This window comes from Macaca mulatta, chromosome 8 (genome assembly GCF_049350105.2).
Source record: "Macaca mulatta isolate MMU2019108-1 chromosome 8, T2T-MMU8v2.0, whole genome shotgun sequence".
NCBI classification, from domain to species: Eukaryota; Metazoa; Chordata; class Mammalia; order Primates; family Cercopithecidae; genus Macaca; species Macaca mulatta.
This window is the reverse complement of record NC_133413.1, coordinates 10715316-10723114: the sequence shown is the minus strand read 5'-3', so window position 1 is coordinate 10723114 and position 7799 is coordinate 10715316. Positions and strand designations below refer to the sequence as shown.

At 50.1% G+C, this 7799-nt stretch overlaps 1 long non-coding RNA gene across 1 annotated transcript; it reads left to right on the top strand.

The window, feature by feature from the left end:
- Positions 1–3334: 3334 nt before the first annotated feature.
- On the top strand, positions 3335–6559 carry LOC144330699 (uncharacterized). Its single transcript, XR_013397078.1, has 2 exons — positions 3335–3449; positions 5060–6559. It is a non-coding gene; the product is annotated as an uncharacterized LOC144330699 (long non-coding RNA).
- Positions 6560–7799: the final 1240 nt, after the last annotated feature.

The window sequence follows — 7799 nt, the reverse complement described above, 5'->3', positions numbered from 1 at the left end:
GAGACAGGAGCCTGGGGGCTGCCGCCTCTGACTCGCCTTGTGACCTTGAGCTCATCACTTTCCTCACCAAAGCTGGCCCTTAGTTCCCAAACAAGGAGGTGGGGATGGCCTGCTCACCCAGTGCTACCTGAAATGATCCCAAACCAGATTACACACAGGACACAATCTGTGGAATCGCACACAGGGAAAGGGAGGCTTTGCTCACGTGAACCAGGCAGGACACACAGATGAGCAAAGTCGACCTGGCACAGACCTTAGGGAGGAATGGGGGCCGTGGGGCGCGGGTCCACCACCCTCCTACAGATGTCCGTGGTCTGTGTATTGCAACACCACGCAGGCCCCGGAACATATACCTGCCTGCTACCAGGTGAGGGGCCCACTTAGACGCCTTCCTGTCACTGGATGATGAGGAGGCTGCTGGGGTGTGAAGTCTACGCTGTGCTTTCACTGTTTCAGGGGAGCAGATTTGTAGACACGCTGCCCTGTCACTCTGAAAGAGGGGGTTCATTCTCTGGAGGTAGGAAATATCTCATGAATGACTTGGCTGTTTACACAGCAGATGGTTTGCAACATGCACTGGCTGAATGGACAAGAGATCTTGGACCAGCCATAGTTCTGACTTGCTCAGGGAACCAGTCACTTATCCCCCATCCCAGGTAAGAAGGTTTACCTCCAGAGAACCTGTCTTGACTGTTCCACCCGGGGTACCCTGCTTTGTGTATATGGATAGCTCACCCCAGTCACTAGGAACATTTTATAGGCATACCTCGTTTTATTATACTGCACTTTATGCACTTCATAGCTATTTCATATTTTTCACAAATTGAAGGTTTGGGGCAACCATGCATCGAACAAGTCTATCAGTGCCATTTTTCCAACAGCATGTGCTTACTTCATTCGCATTTTTAGCAATAAAGTATTTTGAAATTAACGTATGTGCATGGCTTTTTTTTGGCACAATACTATTGCACACTTAACAGACTACAATGGAACATAACTTTTTTTTTTTTTTTGAGACAGAGATTTGCTTTTGTGGCCCAGGCTGGAGTGCAATGGTACGATCTCAGATCACTGCAACCTCCGCCTCCTGAGTTCAAGCGATTCTCCAGCCTCAGCCTCCCGAGTAACTGGGATTACAGGCGTGCCACCAACATGCCCAGCTAATTTTTGTGTTTTTAGTAGAGACCAGGTTTCACCATGTTGGCAAGGCTGCTCTCGAACTCCTGACCTCAGGTGATCCGCCCGCCTCAACCCCGCAAAGTGCTGGGATTACAGGCATGAGCCACCATGCCCGGCTGGAAATATAACTTTTATATGTGCTGGGAAACAAACAAACCAAAACAAGTAGTGTTCTTAGCTTTAGCTTGATAGTCTCTTTATTGCCATGGTCTGGAATGGAGCCCGCAATGTGTCTGAGGTGTGCCTCTGCCTGGAACGGAGCCTGGAATGGAGCCTGGAACAGAGGCTGGAACGGAGGCTGGCACGGAGCCTGGAACGGAGGCTGCAGTGTCTGGGAGGCGTGCCTCTACCTGGGGTCTGTCTGCTGTTCCAGCTGTTGCAGTATTGCTGGGGCTGGTGGTACAACCTCCAACCGTGAACCCTAAATATAACCACCTCCATGCCCAGCCTCTCTGGGTTCCACCTTCAGAAGAGGTTGGTGAGTCAAGAAATCAGTATTTACAGAAACTACTGGAAGCAGAGCAGTCCTCTCACTGAAATTGTTCCCAGGCCAGGTGCAGTAACTCATGCCTGTAGGCCAAGGTGGGTGGGTCACTTGAGGCCAGGAGTTCAAGACCAGCCTGGCCAACATGATAAAACCCCGTCTCTACAAAAAATACAAAAATTAGCCGGGCGTGGTGGCACATGCCTTTAATTCCAGCTACTCAGGAGGCTGAGGCAGGACAATTGCTTGAACCTGGGAGGCGGAGGTTGCAATGAGCCGAGATCACACCACTGCACTCCAGCCTGGGTGACAGAGTGAGACTGTCTCAAAAAAAGAAGAAGTTGTTGGGAATATAAGTTCCAACTCTGGGCAGTTCAAGTATCTGATCGGTATCCTCACTGGTCCCCTGAGGGCTTTGGTAATCACTAATTAGAGTTATGCATAACGACATCCAAGATAATGCACATCGTCAGCTTCCCCTGGCCATGATCAAGAGGAGAAGACACAGACCAACAGTTCGAGCTGAAGCAGAGCTATGGTCTTTTCATAGCAGACATTTTATTTTTGTTCTAGCAGCTAACTGATGTAAGAAGAGTATAGATTATGGTACAGATAAGAACACGGGGGCTCATCGAAGTCAGAAGTCTCATAACTAATGAGTGGAAGAGACAATCTTTTGTCTTTTCAGCTAAGAAGTCAGGTCTGCAGAGCGCTGCCTAGCGCAGTGGCACCGCCCGGAAGATGCCAGGCCAGCTGAATATTGGCCACACCGGGAGAGTCTGTTGGGCTCTGAAGCACCATTGGAACTGGACGACTTCAGTATCTCTTACAACAAGTATGGGAAATTGGCTGTGCCTCTGGGAAGCCAAGTGACCCAGGGCCGCTGCTAGACTCTGCAGGATGCCAGGCCATCTCTCCTCCATACTTCAGTCTGCAGACGTGTCAGGCTCAGGGCTGCCGGGCGTAAGGCAGATGAGAAGTGTGGTAGAAAAAAAAAGCCATTAAGCTAGATACCAAAAATCTGTGTCGAATCACGGGACAGCCACAGGACAGCCACTTTCTACCCGCGTGATCTTAACTGAGCGGCCCTTGGTCTCATCCGTAAAGTGGAGGAATTCAATTACATTCTCTGTTGTGTTTCCATCCAGTTTTATTATGAGTGATTCTAAAATGGTCCCAGGGCCCTTTGCGGGCCACTTGCACCTTCCAGAAGTCCACCCAGTGGATGCCACTACAATACCATCTTCTTACCCGGAGGAAGAGAGAACTGAGAGCGGGAGGCAGGTGCCATCCCTGAGAGAAGGTTCTCCTCATCTGCTCCAGCTGCCCAAACCCCAGCCATCCTCCAGGTCAAGACCCTGCTCTGAAACAGCAGATCCCAGAGCCACAACCCAGCCTTCCGTGACCCGGCACCCCGCTGGACCCAGTGCACCTCTACCCCCAGGACAGCACCTCCCCTCCCATTCCACTGCCAAGCCACACCCCTCGCACTTTTGCAATTTCCAAGTTGAGGTCTAAGTCTTACTTTCCAGAATGCTCCAAAGGTGCAAACCAGGACAGCCCCACCCCCCCATCCCTCCCAGGCTCCCCGTGGCCTAGAATTCACCGACCTTTGGGTATGGCTGTGTTGGCTGTGGATGACTTTCTAATCCTCATATTTTGGGGAAGGGTGTGGAATGGGAGGTGGGGAGAACTGGCTGCCTGGCGTTGCCTTGTGTTGATGCAGATGTTGTGGTTTTGCACCTGGTTTCTGGACTTTGCTTGCGGTTGCTGCCAGGGCTGTGAGGTAAGTGAGCCAGCCACAAAACAACTGTCCCCAGAGCTGAAAATCTATCCCAGCAGCAAAGGAATCCCTTTGGAAGGAGGACTGGAATATGACCACCAGCAAGGCTACTGCTTTCATGCCTTCCGGGCAGGGAAAGGGGGAGGCAGGTGGAAGAAACATAGGATGGAGATTTTTATGCCCAGGACAAATCACCCATGACTCAGGCACAGGCGAGAAAGCTCAGTCCTGACTCCGGCTTGGTGGGAGTGGGGGTGAGGCTCAGATTCAGCAGGGACAGGCTGATGCCATCCCCTCCCTCCCTCTCTCTCTCCCATCCCCCTACCAAATCTGTTCCTCTTCTCCATGTCGGTTATCAGGTTATCACTATCTGCAAGCATCTTGTTTGTTACTTGCTCACCATTTCCCTTTCTGCTTCTTGCCGGGAAGAAAGTAATATCGTTTGAATGTATGTCCCTGCCCAAATCTCAGGCTGAAGTGTAGTCTCCAATGCTGAAGGCGGGGCCTGGTGGGAGGTGTTTGGATCATGAGGTAGATCCCCCATGATTGGCTTAGGCCATCCCCTTGGTGATAAGTCAGCTCTGGCTCTGAGTTCACATGAGATCTGGTCATTTAAAAGTGTATGGCACCCCTACCCCTCTTTCTCTTTCTCTTGCTCCCGTCCTTACCATGTGACATACCCGCTCCCCTTTTGCCTTCCACCATGACTGGAAGCTTCCTGAAGCTGCCCCAGAAGCAGATGCCGCTGTGCTTCCTGTACAGCCTGCAGAACCTTGAGCCAATTAAACCTCTTATAAATTATCCAGCCTCCCCAACTTCTTTAGAGCAATGCAAGAACGCCCTAATACACCAAATTAGAGTTAAAGGAAAAGGAGGCTAAGAGAGGTTATTTGCCCATGACACACAGCTAGTAAGAGAAACAAGACCTCTTCCCAGGTCTTGGGACCCCCTAGTTAATTGTTTCCTGCATCATATGTGATGTGCCTCATTGCCCCTTGAAAGCAACGACGAGCTCCTCACCTCCTATCCTCCACGCAGTGAAGCAATGGGAGTGCCCGCAGGCCATTGCAGGCTTCCATGGTGAGCCTTCCCTCCATCCTGTCAATGGCAGCAGAGTGGACCCAGGGAACAAAGTCCCCAGGTCTGGACTTTCACCCCAGCTCCACCACAGGCAAGGGCCAGTGGCTGAAGATTTTTGAACCCCAATTTTGCCAACCGTACTATAGAAATAACACCTCACATGGTTATGAGAACAGGCAGAAGGGTGGGGAAAATGCCGAGCTCCGGCGGGCTTTCTAAGCACCGCGTCTTCCTCTGAATGTGGAAATAATGAGACCTCACGTGAGAGGTAGGGACGAGGATTAGATGAGGCGATGCGCTTAGAGTCAGTAGAGGACTCCAAGCTGGTTAGCTCTTGGCAAGTGGCAGCTGATGTTATCAGTTAATACCGAGGTCTTTCCTGGGGGGACTGCCTGTACCTGCAAAGTGTTCTAGGGGGTGGAGAAGCAGATTCTGAGCTTCCCATCCCTATGTGAGGGGCAAGGGGAGCTCACACAGCTGCAGTGCCTCATGCTGGGTAGTGCACTAAAGACACGTCCTCTGTCCTTCCCAAGGAGGCAGGGCTTCGCGGAGAGATGCCTGATTTTGGAGTCCATCAGAGGGAGGAAACAGCCAAAAAATGAAGACCCAACAGATGAAGGAAGGAAGGCCTTCCCCACTAGCTGCAGAACCTCGGGGAGGTTATTGAAACCTGCCATTCCAATTTCCTCCTTTGCAAAATGGGATCACAAGGGAAGACTTCCTAAAGGAGCAAGCATGTGGGTGGGGCCTGGGAGCGTGGATGAGATCTGGAGGAGTCCAGAGGAGGTGGAGAGGCTGTGGGAGGAGGGTTGCAGGGGAGGAGGGTCAAGAGCAGCTTTGCCCACCTGGGGCATGAGATGAGGGAGCCGAGTCGGGCAGGGCCTCCTCTGAAGCCGAGAGGGGCTGCTGAAGGTGTGGAGCCCAGGAGGCGCCTGCGCTGGGCCTTTGGTCTGTGTCAGAAGTGACCCTGTGGTATCATGGGGGAGCCGTCTGGGAGGCCAGAGACCAGCACCAGCAAGGGCAGAGAGCATGAGGAGCCTGGGATCCAAGCGTGTCTTTCTCTTAACCCCACAGGTCTGGGGGGCTTAGATGTGAACTTGGCAGCCTGGGAGTTTTTCTCATGATTCCCACGATGCCGTTCATGCCAAGAAAAGCAGGGAGAGGGAGACAAAGCCACTGACAAGTCCTGCTCCTGAGAGAGTGCGAAGAATGGGTAGGAGGAGTGAGCCAGCGGCATCTCTTAGGATGGAAATATGGGATCTGGTCCTTCTGAGAGGTGGGGACCAGAGGCCAGCAGGGCAGGAGAAGACTGGGCCAGGAGTGCGACTGGAGCTTCACTGGGTCAAGAGGAGGAAGGGCCTAAGACTGTGGGACTCAGGGATGGGGTATCGGGAGACAATGCGTGCAGAAAGGAGTACCAGACCCACAGCCTAACAATCCAGAGTCCAGCCTCTGCTGCGGCTGCTGCTCCTCCACGCAGTCAGGGGCACCATCCAGCCGTCGTGAGCTCCGCATTGCATGGGGTCACTTTTGGGCAGTCAGGAGAAGCCTGGGAGATGGTGTGAACTGGCCCAGTTGCCACCCGAGGGAAGTTCTAGGTGCACGTGAGCCAGGTTTGGGAACCATAGGAAGACACAAGACCACAGCAGACATCAGAGTCAGAGGTCCACAATCAGGGAGACCTAGGAGGGACACAGGTGTGAGGGGCTGGTGCAGCCCAGCCAGGGGTCCTGTTAGGGAAGAAAAAATAGGACCCCAGGAACAAAGCTAAACAGCGCATGTTCTGACTCCTATGTGGAAGCTAAGAAAATGATCGTATCCAAGTAAAAAGTAGAAGAGGGTATTACTAGAGGCTGGGAAGGGAGAGATAAGCGGAGACTTGTTAAAGGACAAAAACTTGGCCAGGCGTGGTGGTCACGCCTGTAATCCCAGCACTTTGGGAGGCTGAGGTGGGAGGATCAGTTGAGCCCAGGAGTTCAAGATCAGCCTGGGCAACATAGTGAGACCCTGTCTCTACAAAAAAACCAGAAAAATTAGCCAAGTATGGTAGTGTGCACCTGTAGTCCCAGCTACATGGGAGGCTGAAGCAGGAGGATCACTTGAGCCTAGGAGTTCGAGGTGGCAGTGAGCCATGATCATGCCACTGCACTCCAGCCAGGGTGACAGCGAGACCCGGTTTCAAAACAAAGAAAAAAATACAACCCACAAAATCACAACTAGGTAGGAGGAATAAGTTCTAGTGTTCTAGACCACTATAGGGTGGCTATAGGTAATGATAATGTATTATATAGCTTTGAACAGCTAGAAGGAGGATATTGACTGTTTCCAACACAAAGAAATGGAAAATGTCTGAGACGATGGACATGCTAATTGCCCTGATCTGATCACTATATGTTACATGTATCAAAGCATCACTGCATACCCCACAAATAGGTACAATTAAAAAATGTTTTAATTAAAATTAAAATTTTAAAAAGTAAAGTATAAATTAAAAGAAACACAGGCCCCATGCCCCAAGTCCTGGTTTAGTTAGTCTGGGATAGACCCTGGGCATCATGATTTTTTTTCCTAGAAAACTCTCTGGAGTTTTTGTTGGGATTACAGGGAATTTATAAACTTATATTTGTATTTATTTATAAATTTATAAACTTACAAAGTTAAAGTTTATAACTTTATAAACTTATTTGAGGAGTACTGCCATCTCAAAGTTTCAAGGGCAGCACCATAAATATGTTATACCTTCCATTTATATAGATTTTCATTTATATAGATTTATATAGATTTTCATTTATATAGATTTATATAGATTTTATATAGAGATATTTATAGATTTCCATTTATATAGATTTTTTTTTTTTTTGAGATGGATTCTCGCTCAGTGGCCCAGGCTGGAGTGCAGTGGTGTGATCCCCACTCACTGTAACCCCCGCCTCCCAGGTCCTGATTCAAGCAATTCTCCTCCCTCAGCCTCCCGAGTAGCTGGGATTACAGGCATGTGCCACCACATCCAGCTAATTTTTGCATCTTTAGTAAAGATGCGGTTTCACCATGTTGACCAGGCTGGTCTTGAACTCCTGGACTCAAGTGATCTGCCCGCCTCAGCTCTCAAAGTGCTAGGATTACAGGCATGAGCCACCATGCCCGGTCTCCATTTATATAGGTTTTTTTTTATAGCTTTATTGAAGTATACTTGATGCACAATACAAACTACACTTTTTCTTTTTTCTTTTTTTTTTTTGAGACAGAATTTCATTCTGTCACCCAGGCTGGGGC